At 38.5% G+C, this 13,852-nt stretch overlaps 1 protein-coding gene across 5 annotated transcripts in view; it reads left to right on the top strand.

Annotated features, from left to right (window-relative positions):
• ROBO1 (roundabout guidance receptor 1) overlaps positions 1-13,852 on the top strand; it is a 1,292,670-nt gene that overhangs the window by 144,338 nt on the left and 1,134,480 nt on the right. The window lies entirely within an intron of this gene.

The raw sequence follows: 13,852 nt of genomic DNA, 5'->3' as shown, positions 1-13,852 counted from the left end.
CTTTAAAAATATACCAGACTCATTATATTTACATAGTTCTATATGGCAAAATATAGAACTGTGACTGCGGCCATGAAATTAAAATTTCCTTACTCCTTGAAAGGAAAACACTGACAAACCTAGACAGCATATTAAAAAGCAGAGACATCGCTTTGCTGGCAAAGATACGTGTAGTCAAATCTCTGGTTTTTCCAGTAGTTGTATGGATGTGAGAGTGGTCCGTAAAGGCTGGGCGTGGAAGAACTGATGCTTTTGAATTGTGGCATTAGGGAAAAGGCTCTTGAGAGTCCCTTGGAATGTAAGGAGGTCAAACCAGTCAAATCTAAAGGAAATCCACCCTGACTATTCATTGGAAGGACTGATGCTGAAGGTGAAGCTCCAGTAGTTTGACCACTTGATGTGAAGAGTCGACTCATTTGAAAAGACCCTGATGCTGGGAAAGATTGAAGGCAAAAGGAGAAGCAGTTGGCAGAGGATGAGATGATTAGATAGCATCATTGACTCAATGGACATGAATTTGAGCAAACCTGGGAGATAGTGAAGGACAGGGGAAACTGGAATCCTGTACTCCACAGGGTCGCAAAGAATGGGACACAACTTAGCGACTGAACAACAGTATGGCAAAATGCTTATTGTATTAGTCTGTTCAGGGTACTAGAACAAAATGTCTTAGGCTAGATGGCTTTTAAAGAATAGAAATTTATTTCTTACAGACCCGAGGCTAGGAAGTTCAAGGCAGATTTGGTGTATAATGAGGTCCCACTTCCTAGTTCTTAAAGTGCTATCTTCTCTTCTCATTTCTATTCTGGGATCTCTCTTATAAGAATGCTAGTCTTGTGGATGAGGACTTCACCCTCATGACCTAATCACCTCCCAAAGGCCCCACATCCTAGTGGAGGTTAGATTTCAACATAAGAATTTTGAGCAGATACAGTCTATGGAAGTTTCTCTGAATTTGATATAGGTTTCAGAATAAGAATTCTAAAAGAATGTGTATCTCAGATAGCTTTCTTTATTTTCTATTAGTTTATGGTAACATATCTGTCTACCTGGGCTTCCCTGTTGGTTTAGATGGTAAAAATCTACCTGCAATGCAGGAGACTTGTATTTGATCCCTGGGTTGGGAAGATTCCTCGGGAGGAAGGCATGGCAATCCACTCCAGTGTTCTTACCTGGAGAATCCCCATGAACAGAGGAGCCCAGTGAGGTTGCAAAGTCTATGGGATCACAAAGAGTCGAACACGACTGAGCGACTTAGCACACATCTATCCACCTGGGGCTAATAGAAGAAATATTAAGTGAACTAAGTAAATTATTTTAAAAAAAATTTCTTTGAATCTTCATCTGGACTTGATAAGCTATTTTAGTACATTTTGGACATAGAATAAACCTCATTCCTTATATGCAACCTGAGGTTTATCACCATGCCCTGAGTTTCCTCACAGTATGTTTAAAATGTTTGGTTTCCTGGAAATCTGATAAGAATTAATTAATCTCTTGTGAAATGAATAAAGCCATAATTGGATATGGGGTCCATGACCCGTTCACATAAAACTGATGTGTGACTAGTAATGAAGCTGTGCATACATATCCAGGATCTTCAAGAAATTAGGTGACAACCCACTGAGAACCTTGCAAATTTTCTTATTTCTGTTACTCCTGATTAACTCTTTGCCCAATTTTCCAGGTCTGTCTTAACCTTATCTCACTACTGTTATATTTTTCATGTATTTTATTCTCATATTGATTTCATACTTACTTTCTAGAGTCTTTGGTTTTTAGTTTCTTTTCTTTCCTTTTTTTCTCTCTACAAATATATATATATAAATGAAGTCAGAAAATTACTAGAGATTAAGTTAAAAGCCTAGGAATTAATATTTGGGGTTTAGGATACTTTAAACATTCCTTCTGTGATAGAAGTGTTCCTTAAGTATATGAGTCAAATGTATTGTGAAATAACTATAATATACACATATATGCCCTAAATTTGTGCTTTAAGTCGTTGACTTTTGTATGTACTATGCAGTTTTCAAATAATACAGTCTTTATAAGAGATATGAAAATGGAGGAGGGAGGAGGGTTCAGGATGGGGAGCACATGTATACCTGTGATGGATTCATTTTGATATTTGGCAAAACGAATACAATTATGTAAAGTTTAAAAATAAAATAAAATTTTTTAAAAAAAGAAAAACTCAGGAAGGTTACAATTTAATAATAAAATGTAAATAATAAAATAAAATCATATAAATAATAAAATGAAAGAAAATATACTAAAAAAAAATCCACAACATGGTAGTATTATTATTGTAAAATGCACAACATGGTATTATTATTGTAAATAAACAACATGGTTTTATTAATATTGTAAAATACAAAAAAAAAGAGATATGAAAACAATGGTTATAATTTATAATTTTTATAAATTATAATTTTACTGTTTCCCTATTTGAAAACATTAAACCTATATTTTTACACAGTATTATACACCTCTAACATATTATTTCATATTAAATGCATCCCAACTAATCAGAAGCAATAATAATTTATAAGTAGGGTTCGGTTTGGTTTGTTTCAGTTGCTCTGTCGTGTCCGACTCATTGCAACCCCATGAATTGCAGCACGCCAGGCCTCCCTGTCCATCACCAACTCCTGGAGTTCACCTAAACTAATGTCCATCGAGTGAGTGATGCCATCCAGGCATCTCATCCTCTGTCGTCCCCTTCTCCTCCTGTCCCCAATTCCTCCCAGCATCAGAGTATTTTCCAATGAGTCAACTCTACATATGAGGTGGCCAAAGTATTGGAGTTTCAGCTTTAGCATCAGTCCTTCCAAAGAAATCCCAGGGCTGATCTCTGTCAGAATGGACTGGTTGGATGTCCTTGCAGTTCAAGGGACTCTCAGGAGTCTTCTCCAACACCACAGTTCAAAAACATCAATTCTTCGGTGCTCAGCTTTCTTCACAGTCCAACTCCCACATCCATACATGACCACTGGAAAAACCATAGCCTTGACTAGAGGGACCTTTGTTGGCAAAGTAATGTCTCTGCTTTTGAATATGCTATCTAGGTTGGTCATAACCTTCCGTCCAAGGAGTAAGCGTCTGTTAATTTCATGGCTGCAGTCACCATCTGCAGTGATTTTGGAGTCCAGAAAAATAAAGTCAGCCACTGTTTCCCCATCTATTTCCCATGAAGTGATGGGACCAGATGCCATGATCTTTGTTTGCTGAATGCTGAGCTTTAAGCCAACATTTTCACTCTCCTCTTTCACTTTCATCAAGAGGTTTTTAGCTCCTCTTCACTTTCTGCCATAAGGGTGGTGTCATCTGCATATCTGAGGTTATTGATATTTCTCCCAGCAATCTTGATTCCACCTTGTGCTTCTTCCAGCCCAGCATTTCTCATGATGTACTCTGCATATAAGTTAAACAAGCAGGGTGACAATATACAGCCTTGACGTACTCCTTTTCCTATTTGGAACCAGTCTGTTGTTCCATGTCCAGTTTTAACTGTTGCTTCCTGACCTGCATATAGGTTTCTCAAGAGTCAGGTCAGGTGGTCTGGTATTCCCATCTCTTTCAGAATTTTCCACAGTTTATTGTGATCCACACAGTCAAAGGCTTTGGCACAGTCAATAAAGAAGAAATAGATGTTTTTCTGGAACTCTCGCTTTTTCCATGATCCAGCAGATGTTGGCAATTTGATCTCTGGTTTCTCTACCTTTTCTAAAACCAGCTTGAACATCTGGAAGTTCACATATTGCTGAAGCCTGGCTTGGAGAATTTTGAGCATTACTTTACTAGCATGTGAGATGAGTGCAATTGTGTGGTAGTTTGAGCATTCTTTGGCATTGCCTTTCTTTGGGATTGGAATGAAAACTGACCTTTTCCAGTTTTGTGGCCACTGATGAGTTTTCCAAATTTGCTGGCATATTGAGTGCAGCACTTTCACAGCATCATCTTCCAGGATTTGAAATAGCTCAATTGGAATTCCATCACCTCCACTAGCTTTGTTCCTAGTGATGCTTTCTAAGGCCCATTTGACTTCACGTTCCAGAATGTCTGGCTCTAGGTAAGTGATCACACCATCATGTTTATCTGGGTCATGAAGATCTTTTTTGTACAGTTCTTCTGTGTATTCTTGCCACCTCTTCTTAATATCTTCTGCTTCTGTTAGGTCCATACTATTTCTGTCCTTTATTGAGCCCATCTTTGCATGAAGTGTTCCCTTGGTATCTCTAATTTTCTTGAAGAGATCTCTAGTCTTTCCCATTCTGTTGTTTTCCTCTATTTCTTTGCATTAATCTCTGAGGAAGGCTTTCTTATCTCTCCTTGCCCTTCTTTGGAACTCTGCATTCAGATGCTTATATCTTTCCTTTTCTCCTTTGCTTTTCACTTCTATTCTTTTCACAGCTTTTTGTAAGGCCTCCCCAGACAGCCATTTTGCTTTTTTGCATTTCTTTTCCATGGGGATGGTCTTGATCCCTGTCTCAATGCCAGGAACTTCATTCCATAGTTCATCAGGCACTCTATCAGATCTAGTCCCTTAAATCTATTTCTCACTTCCATTGTATAATCATAACGAATTTGATTTAGGTCATACCTGAATGGTCTAGTGGTTTTCCCTACTTTCTTCAATTTAAGTCTGAATTTGGCTATAAAGAGTTCATGATTTGAGCCACAGTCAGCTCCCAGTCTTGTTTTTGCTGACTGTATAGAGCAAATGATTAATAGAACCCTCAATTTCAGCTTCTTCAGCGTTACTGGTCGGGGCATAGACTTGGATTACTGTGATACTGAATGGTTTGCCTTGGAAATGAACAGAGATCATTCTGTCATTTTTGAGATTGCATCCAAGTACTGCATTTTGGACTCTTGTTCACCACGATGGCTACTCCAATTCTTCTGAGGGATTCCTGCCCACAGAAGTAGATATAATGGTCATTTGAGTTAAATTCACCCATCCAGTCCATTTTAGTTTGCTGATTCCTAGAATGTCGACATTCACTCTTGCCATCTCCTGTTTGACTACTTCCAATTTGTCTTGATTCATGGACCTAACATTCCAGGTTCCTATGCAAAATTGCTCTTTAGAGCATCGTACCTTGCTTCTATTACCAGTCACATCCACAACTGGGTATTGTTTTTGCTTTGGTTCCATCCCTTCATTCTTCCTGGAGTTATTTCTCCACTGATCTCCAGTAGCATATTGGGCACCTACCAATCTGGGGAGTTCCTCTTTCAGTATCCTATCATTTTGCCTTGTCATACTGTTCATGGGGTTCTCAAGGCAAGAATACTGAAGTGGTTTGCCATTCCCTTCTCCAGTGGACCACATTCTGTCAGATCTCTCCACCTTGACCCGCCCGTCTTGGATGGCCCCACAGGGCATGGCTTAGTTTCACTGAGTTAGACAAGGCTGTGGTCCATGTGATTAGATTGACTAGTTTTCTGTGATTATGGTTTGTGTGTCTGCCTCTGATGCCTCTCGCATCACCTACTGTCTTACTTGGGTTTCTCTTTCCTTGGACGTGGGTTATCTCTTCACGGCTGCTCCAGCAAAGCGCAGCTGCTGCTCTTACCTTGAACGAGGGGTATCTCCTCACCGCTGCCCCTCCTGACCTTGAATGTGGATTAGCTCCTCTCAGCCCTCCTGCACCCGTGCAGCTGCTGCTCCTGGACATGGAGTTGCTCCTCTCTGCCGCTGCCCCTGACCTCGGAAGTGGGGTAGCTCCTCTTGGCCACCTAGGGAGGGCAGGCACAGGAAGAAGGAGTACTGCGTCCACTAAGGCTGAGGAAGATGGTGTTCGAGTTGGTGGTCAGGTTGAACCGGTTCTTGGAGACTATGGGGTGAATCTGGACACGTCCCACCTCAGTCTGGGCATCTGGGCAGGAGCTGTGGCCCTGAAGAATCTTGAAATTAAAGAAAATGTCCTGCCTTTTTAGGACCTCCCACACTAACTGTCAAAGAGCAACCTATTAGTAGGGTAAACTATATATATATATATATATATGGAGAGAGAGAGAGAGTATTGGAGTGGGGTGCCATTGCCTTCTCCATATATATATATATAAAATTTTCCAGTACTCTTGCCTGGAAAATCCCATGGATGGAGGAGCCTGATGCGCTGCAATCCATGGGGTCCCTAAGAGTCGGACACAACTTAGCCGTAGCATATATATACACATATCATTCTAGAGAACTCTAGAGTAAGACTAGATTATCGTGTCACTTACAAAGATAACACACACATACACATACACATCTTATTAAACTTTTGTTTTCTAAGTTGAAATTTTAGGAATAGCACTATACATTTATCATTTTTTTCTTTTTTTACTTCCAGTGTGCTGTGCAGCATCAAATTCCATTGCCTTTTATTTGCAATGTCTTAATATGTATTCCGTCTTTTCATCCACTTAATAGACTTTTATGTAAGATCCTATTCACCATACTTACTAGAGCATATTAATAATTTTCTACACAGTTTCTTTTGTCTTAATTCACTTTCATTTCCAAGTTATTTAACTGTAACCAAGCTTCATCTCCCTTTATGTCATCACACTGTGGATAAGAAAAAGCCTTGAATTAGTCGTACATTCAAGACTACAATTCTTTGACATTTTAATTTTGTAATAAGAAAAATAATGGATTTGATTCCAGTTCACTTCTAACTACATGCATTTATGCAGATAAGTCTCATAAAGATCTGATTTCTATTCTCATGTGAAGGTAGAATTTATGACTTACTTTCCTAATATTAAATCTGATGAGCTAATAAAAAAAGTAAAGTAAATCTTGAACTACTACATATATATTATGTATTATTTATTTTTACCTTTTTACACAAACCTTTCACTGTAGCTGCATTTATCTACACACTGAGTGTGTCCTCTCACCAAATATGTTTAACCAGTTTTTTCAGTTGTGTAACAACAAATTCCTAAACCAAGCTTTCATCTCTTCTATTTGTGCACATGGAGAATATCTCTTTATTCCACATGTGGGTTTCTGACTGATCATTAATCACACAAAGACAAACCATTTTGAGAAACAACTGTTCCTTCACTTATCATTATTTCTTTTATCTAAGAGAAATAATCAGCAATTATTGATTTTACTGTATTGTTGAAAATTTCTAACTTTTCCCTAACTTTTGACTCATTAGATGATAATCAGTTGAAAGTTAAGCTGAATAAAATGAAAAGACTGAGAAGACAAGACTCCAAAAATATTTTGATTCTTTGAAGCAAAAGTAGTATAGCTTAGAGAATAAATTTGGTTTATAACAAAGAAAGCCTCAGTAAATACAGTCTCTGTCTCTTTAAAAATGAAAAAAAAAAAGAAGAAAGAGAAGAAAGATGGGGAGGAGGAGGGGCAAGTTATCTATGATGAAGTCTAGAAGAAGCTGAAAAAAGTCATCATTAGGCACTGATAAGCTGAGGAAATGTTCATCTTCTCTTAAGTAATTCAAAATGTGTGCATAAAGAAATGATTTTATATTGTTGAGCCATGCATCTTCCAAAATTAATTTTTATGAAACATTTTTACTTTCTAAGAAATGTCATTAGTAATCAGGGGAACATGATTATCTCAAAATATATTTTTGAAAACTCTCTTTGAGGTAATCATCCTCCTAAAATTAGGGTATAGACCAGCCTACTACCTTTATTCTTATTTGAAAATCTGCATTAGCAACATGTACATATATACAGCATATGTATGTAACACATTAACTTTCAATATCAAGGCCCCTGTGAAATCATTTGCATCTTGGTTGGAGTGGAAGTCATTTCCGTCTCTATGTTTGTCAAATTTGAACCTTGCACACTTTAAGTCTGTTTATTTTATCATATATAGATATCATCTTCCCCTTTATGGCTCACAACTTGTCCATGGCAAAGGGGCTTGAGTAACTCATTGAAGCTATGAGCCATGCCATGCATGGCCACCCAAGAGTTCATTACAATAAATCAAAACCAGTGATGTTTGCTAATTAAATCTAAAACATACACTATTCAAATGTAAGTGAAAGTATTGATCACTCAGTCATGTCCAACTCTTTGCAATGCCCTGGAGTGTACCACACTAGGTTTTTCTGTCCATGGAATTCTCCAGGCAAGAATACTGTAGTAGATGGCCATTCCCTTCTCCAGGGTATCTTCCCCACCCTGGGACTGAATCGGGGTCTCCTGCATTGCAAGCAAATTCTTTACTATCTGAGCCATCTGGAAAGCCTATTCAAATATAAAGCAACCTGTAAATACACATCCAAGGTTGGGTTCATCAGCACTGGGAACCTCTTGGATGCAATTTCAAGTTAATATTTATAGATATCGATTGATGAAGCAGAGTCTTATAACACTATGCATATTAGCTCATCCAATATTGTAACTATTACAACTACTTCATATTTTATTTATATTTGAGAAAGATGAAAGTAAGAGAACTTAAGTTGTTTGTTCAGAATCAAATAACATCTGAGTTGTGGAGCTGAGAAGGAAATGGCAACTCATTCCAGTATTCTTGCCTGGAAAACTCCATGGACGGAGAAGCCTGGTAGGCTACAGTCCATGGGGTCACAAAGAGTTGGACACGACTGAGCGACTTCAATTTCACTTTTGTGGAGCTGAGATTCACACTTGAATAGCCTGATTCTATGATCTGAGCTTACAAAACACTGCACTATATTACTTCTATACACTTATCATTCACAAGTAAATTATGTTTCAAAGCATATATATTACTAAATAATTCTGTAATCTCATATTTAGTGTAATATTTCACAACAGAAAGGGATAAATAGCTTCTACCTTTTTTATCATATCATTATAGTTTTTTGACTTAAAAACTCTGTGTATTTTCATTTTAATCCCTTGACAGTGGGCAGTGTATATACATACACACATCTAAGGGTAGAGGTGCTCTTATAAGGGGTTGTGGTTGTTGACTTCACTATATTGTAAGACTCAGAATCTATGCACAATTCCATCACATTTTTCACTAGCATCAGTTGTCCTATCATTACTTTGTCAAAAGGTGTGATTTTAAATAAGGGGTAATTGTATTTTCTATTAAGCTTATATTTTACCTCAGGGTATTTTCCTTTTCCCAAAGAAAGGCAATGCCAAAGAATGCTCAAACTACTGCACAATTGCACTCATCTCACACGCTAGCAAAGTAATGCTCAAAATTCTCCAAGCCAGGCTTCAACAGTACATGAACTGTGAATTTCCAGATGTTCAAGCTGGCCTTAGAAAAGGCAGAAAAACCAGAGATCAAATTGCCAACATCCACTGGATCATTGAAAAAGCAAGAGAGTTCCATAAAAACATCTACTTCAGCTTTATTGACAATGCCTTTGACCACAACAAACTCAGAATTTCTTAAAGAGATGGGAATACCAGACCACCTGAGCTGCCTCTTGAGAAATCTGTATGTAGGTCAGGAAGCAACAGTTAGAACTGGACATGGAACAACAGACTGGTTCCAAATAGGAAAAGGAGTACATCAGGCTGTATATTTGTCACCCTGCTTATTTACCTTATATGCAGAGTACATCATGAGAAATGCTGGACTCGATGAAGCACAAGCTGGAATCAAGATTACTGGGAGAAGTATCAATAACCTCAGATATGCAGATGACATCACTCTTATGGCAGAAAGCAAAAAAGAACTAAAGAGCCTCTTGATGAAAGTGAAAGAGGAGAGTAAAAAAGCTGGCTTAAATCTCAACATTCAGCAAACTAAGATCATGGTATCCAGTCCCATTGCTTCATGGCAAATAGACGGGGAAACAGTGGAAACAGTGTCAGACTTTATTTTGGGGGGAGGGGTCTCCAAAATCACTACAGATGGTGACTGCAGCCATTTAATTAAAAGATACTTACTCCTTGGAAAGAAAGTTAAGACCAACCTAGACAGCATATTAAAAGGCAGAGACATTACTTTGTCAACAAAGTTCCATCTAGCCAAAGCTATGGTTTTTCCAGTAGTCATGTACGGATGTGAGAGTTGGACTATAAAGAAAGCTGAGTGCCGAAGAATTGATGCTTTTGAACTGTGGTGTTGGAGAAGACTCTTAAAAGTCCCTTGGATGGCAAGGAGATCCAACCAGTCCATCCTAAAGGAGATCAGTCCTGGGTGTTCATTGGAAGGACTGATGCTGAAGCTGAAACTCCAATACTTTGCACCTGATGCAAAGAAGTGATTCATTTGAAAAGACCCTGATGCTGGGAAAGATTGAAGCTGGGAGGAGAAGGGGATGACAGAGGATGAGATGGTTGGATGGTATCACCAACTCAATGGACATGGGTTAGAGTAAACTCTGGGAGTTGGTGATGGACAGGGAGGCCTGGCGTGCTGCAGTCCATGCAGTTGCAAAGAGTCGGACATGACTGACTGAACTGAACTGAACTGAACTTTCCTTTTCAGAGAAGATTTGAAGATCAAAACTTCAGTGTATTGTGATGTGTGAATGTAGCGAACAATGCAGTTGCCACTTTGGATTGTGAGTCCTAACTCAAAATCATATTATAATACTAGCCACTGACTATGTAAATTCACAAAATTGTTCTTAGATAATAAAAATATGTTTGAGTTTGAGCAAGCTCTGGGAGATGGTGAAAGAAAAGGAAGTCTTGCATGCTGCAATCCATAGGGTTGCAAAGAGTCAGACATGACTGAGTAACTGAACAACATCCTAAAACATTTTAGAAATTTGAAATAAATATCTGCCTCTTACTGTAACTTATAGGAGTTCAACCAAGAGTCATGTCTGACTCTTTATGACCCCATTGACTGTAGCCTGCCAGGCTTCTCTGTCCATGGAATTCTCTAGGCAAACATACTGGAGCAGGTAACCATTCTATTTTCCAGGGATCTTTCCAACCCAGGGATAAACCAGGTCTCCTGCATTGCAGGTGGATTCTTTACCTTCTGAGTCACCAGGGAACCCCCTAGAAGAATGCTTTGTATTTACACATTATCTCTGGAAGAGCTAATCATGGTCACATTGTGACCATGTGAGCATTGTGAAAAATGCGACTATAAGCCAAAACAGTCAATGGATAACCCTGAAAAAGAGCCTCTAGACAAACTAACAACTGCATGAATTGAAGAGTAGAAGTGTACATCTAGGCTTGTGCTATCTATAGAAATCTAATCTACTTTCTGGTCTCATTTGACTCTTAAGAAAGAAAGATGATGTGTGAAAGATAATGTGGGTATATAATTTCATTTATGAATGATATACCAGAATAAAAATAGTTGCAAAATAAATCAACTATATTCCAATAACAATTAACTAAAAAAAGGAAGTTACAAGGACATTAAGCCCCAAACAAGGAAGATAAGACAACAAATATGAACCTTTAGTAATCAGGAATATTTCTTTGGAGGCAGAGTTCTAGCTCAGACAGTAGTTGCTTGCAGAATTTTTAAGAGGGAAGAAATAATCCTCAGATATCTTCAGTACGGTTAGATGATTGCAGCTGACTGGCAGGAGGAGTAGGCAGCTTTGTCAAGGAAAACTTGGCAATTAACTCTGCATTGGTAAGTAATAAAGTAAGGACTGCTCAGCTCAAATAGGCAGATTGACGATAGCTTTGTGCAGATAAACTGACAGAATGAAGTTTGTCATCCTTTTTTCTAGTTGGAAGTCTGAATGTCACAAAAATGAGTGACAGAGTTTTATTTTTCTTTGGGAATAAATTACATTTTATATTGCAATAGATTTATAGATATAGTTTTGAATAAATGAATAAATGTCCTTCCACTTCCTATCTCCCAAATCTAATCATTTGCCAAGTTCCACAAAGTGTATTTGCATAATGTCACCTACCTGCCTCCCACCCCAACACTAGCATATATTCCTTTTTGTCTGCCATTGTCCTTTGTAAGCATCCATTATACATTTCTGCATGGCCTCTGTGCTAATTTCCCTCATAATTTCTTTATCCTTCACATTCCTCTCAGAGTTATCTTCTAAATACAGTCAATCTTCCCATATCCATGGACTCCATAACTGTGGATTAAACTAAAGATCAAAAATATTAAAGAATAAATTTAGAAAGTTCCAAAAAGCAAAACTTGAATTTGTTGTGTACTGGCAGTGATTTACATAGCATTTACACTGTATTTACAACTACTTACATAGCATTTTATTGTATTAGGCATTATAAATAATCTGGAGATGATTTAAAATACAGGAGATGTTATGCCATTTTTTTATAAGGTACTTGAGCATTTGCAGGTTTTGGTATCCATGGGAGTTCTTAGAACAAATCCCCTGTGGATACCTAGGGACAGGTGTGGTTTAGATCATATTATCGTTAAACTCTGTACTGGCTCCTCATTACCTTTCTTTATCTTTTCAGTTTGCTATCTTATTATATCCTGGCTAATATCACAAGCTAAACAGCCCCTCTTATAGTTCCCTGAATGCACCAATATACTATTAGGGAAAAACATGCACACACATATTGTTGTTGTGGTTGTTGTTGTTGTTGAGTCACTATTGTGTCCGCCTTTTTGTGACCTCGTGAATGCACCGTGCCAGGCTCTCCTATTCTCCACTCTCTCCTGGAGTTTACTCAAATTCATGTCCACTGAGTTGGTGATGACATCCAACCATCTCATCCTCTGCCACCCCCTTCTCCTTTTGCCATCAATCTTTCCCAGCATCAGGGTCCTTTTCAATGAGTCAACTCTTCACATCAGGTGGCCAAAGTACTGGGGTTTCAGCTTCAGCACCAGTCCTGCTGCTGCTGCTAAGTCACTTCAATCATGTCCAACTCTGTGTGACCCCATAGACGTCAGCCCACCAGGCTCCTCCATCCCTGGGATTCTCCAGGCAAGAACACTGGAATGGATTGCCATTTCCTTCTCCATACTGTTTTCTACCAAGCACTATCTGGTGTTTCTTGGGCCCTTCACAATTCATACACAGTGCCTTGTTTAGAATAGAACAGCTATAAAAGTTCTTTTTTTTTATTTGTTTATAAATTGATGTAACTAAAATGCCAAAGCCTTTGATTGTGTGAATCACAATAAACTGTGGAAGATTCTGAAAGAGATGGGAATACCAGACCACTTGACCTGCCTCTTGAGAAACCTATATGCAGGTCAGGAAGCAACAGGTAGAACTGGACATGGAAGAACAGACTGGTTCCAAATAGGAAAAGGAGTACGTCAAGGCTGTATACTGTCACCCTGCTTATTTAACTTCTATGCAGAGTACATCATGAGAAACACTGGACTGGAAGAAGCACAAGGTGGAATCAAGATTGCCAGGAGAAATATCAATAACCTCAGATATGCAGATGACACCACCCTTATAGCAAGAAGTGAAGAGGAACTAAAAAGCCTCTTGATGAAAGTGAAAGAGGAGAGTGAAAAAGTTGGCTTAAAGCTCAACATTCAGAAAACGAAGATCATGGCATCTGGTCCCATCACTTCATGGGAAATAGATGGGGAAACAGTGGAAACAGTGTCAGACTTTATTTTTTTGGGCCCCAAAATCACTGCAGATGGTGATTGCAGCCATGAAATTAAAAGACGCTTACTCCTTGGAAGGAAAGTTATGACCAACCTAGATAGCATATTGAAAAGCAGAGACATTGTTTTGCCAACAAAGGTCCATCTAGTCAAGGTTATGGTTTTTCCAGTGGTCATGTATGGATGTGACAGTTGGACTGTGAAGAAAGCTGAGAGCCAAAGAATTGATGCTTTTGAACTGTGGTGTTGGAGAAGACTCTTGAGAGTCTCTTGGACTGCAAGGAGATCCAACCAGTCCGTCCTAAAGGAGATCAGCCCTGGGATTTCTTTGGAAGGAATGATGCTAAAGCTGAA

Source organism: Bos indicus, chromosome 1 (genome assembly GCF_029378745.1).
Source record: "Bos indicus isolate NIAB-ARS_2022 breed Sahiwal x Tharparkar chromosome 1, NIAB-ARS_B.indTharparkar_mat_pri_1.0, whole genome shotgun sequence".
NCBI lineage: Eukaryota > Metazoa > Chordata > Mammalia > Artiodactyla > Bovidae > Bos > Bos indicus.
Note: the sequence above shows the minus strand (reverse complement) of the source record. Positions and strands in the feature narration are given on the sequence as shown.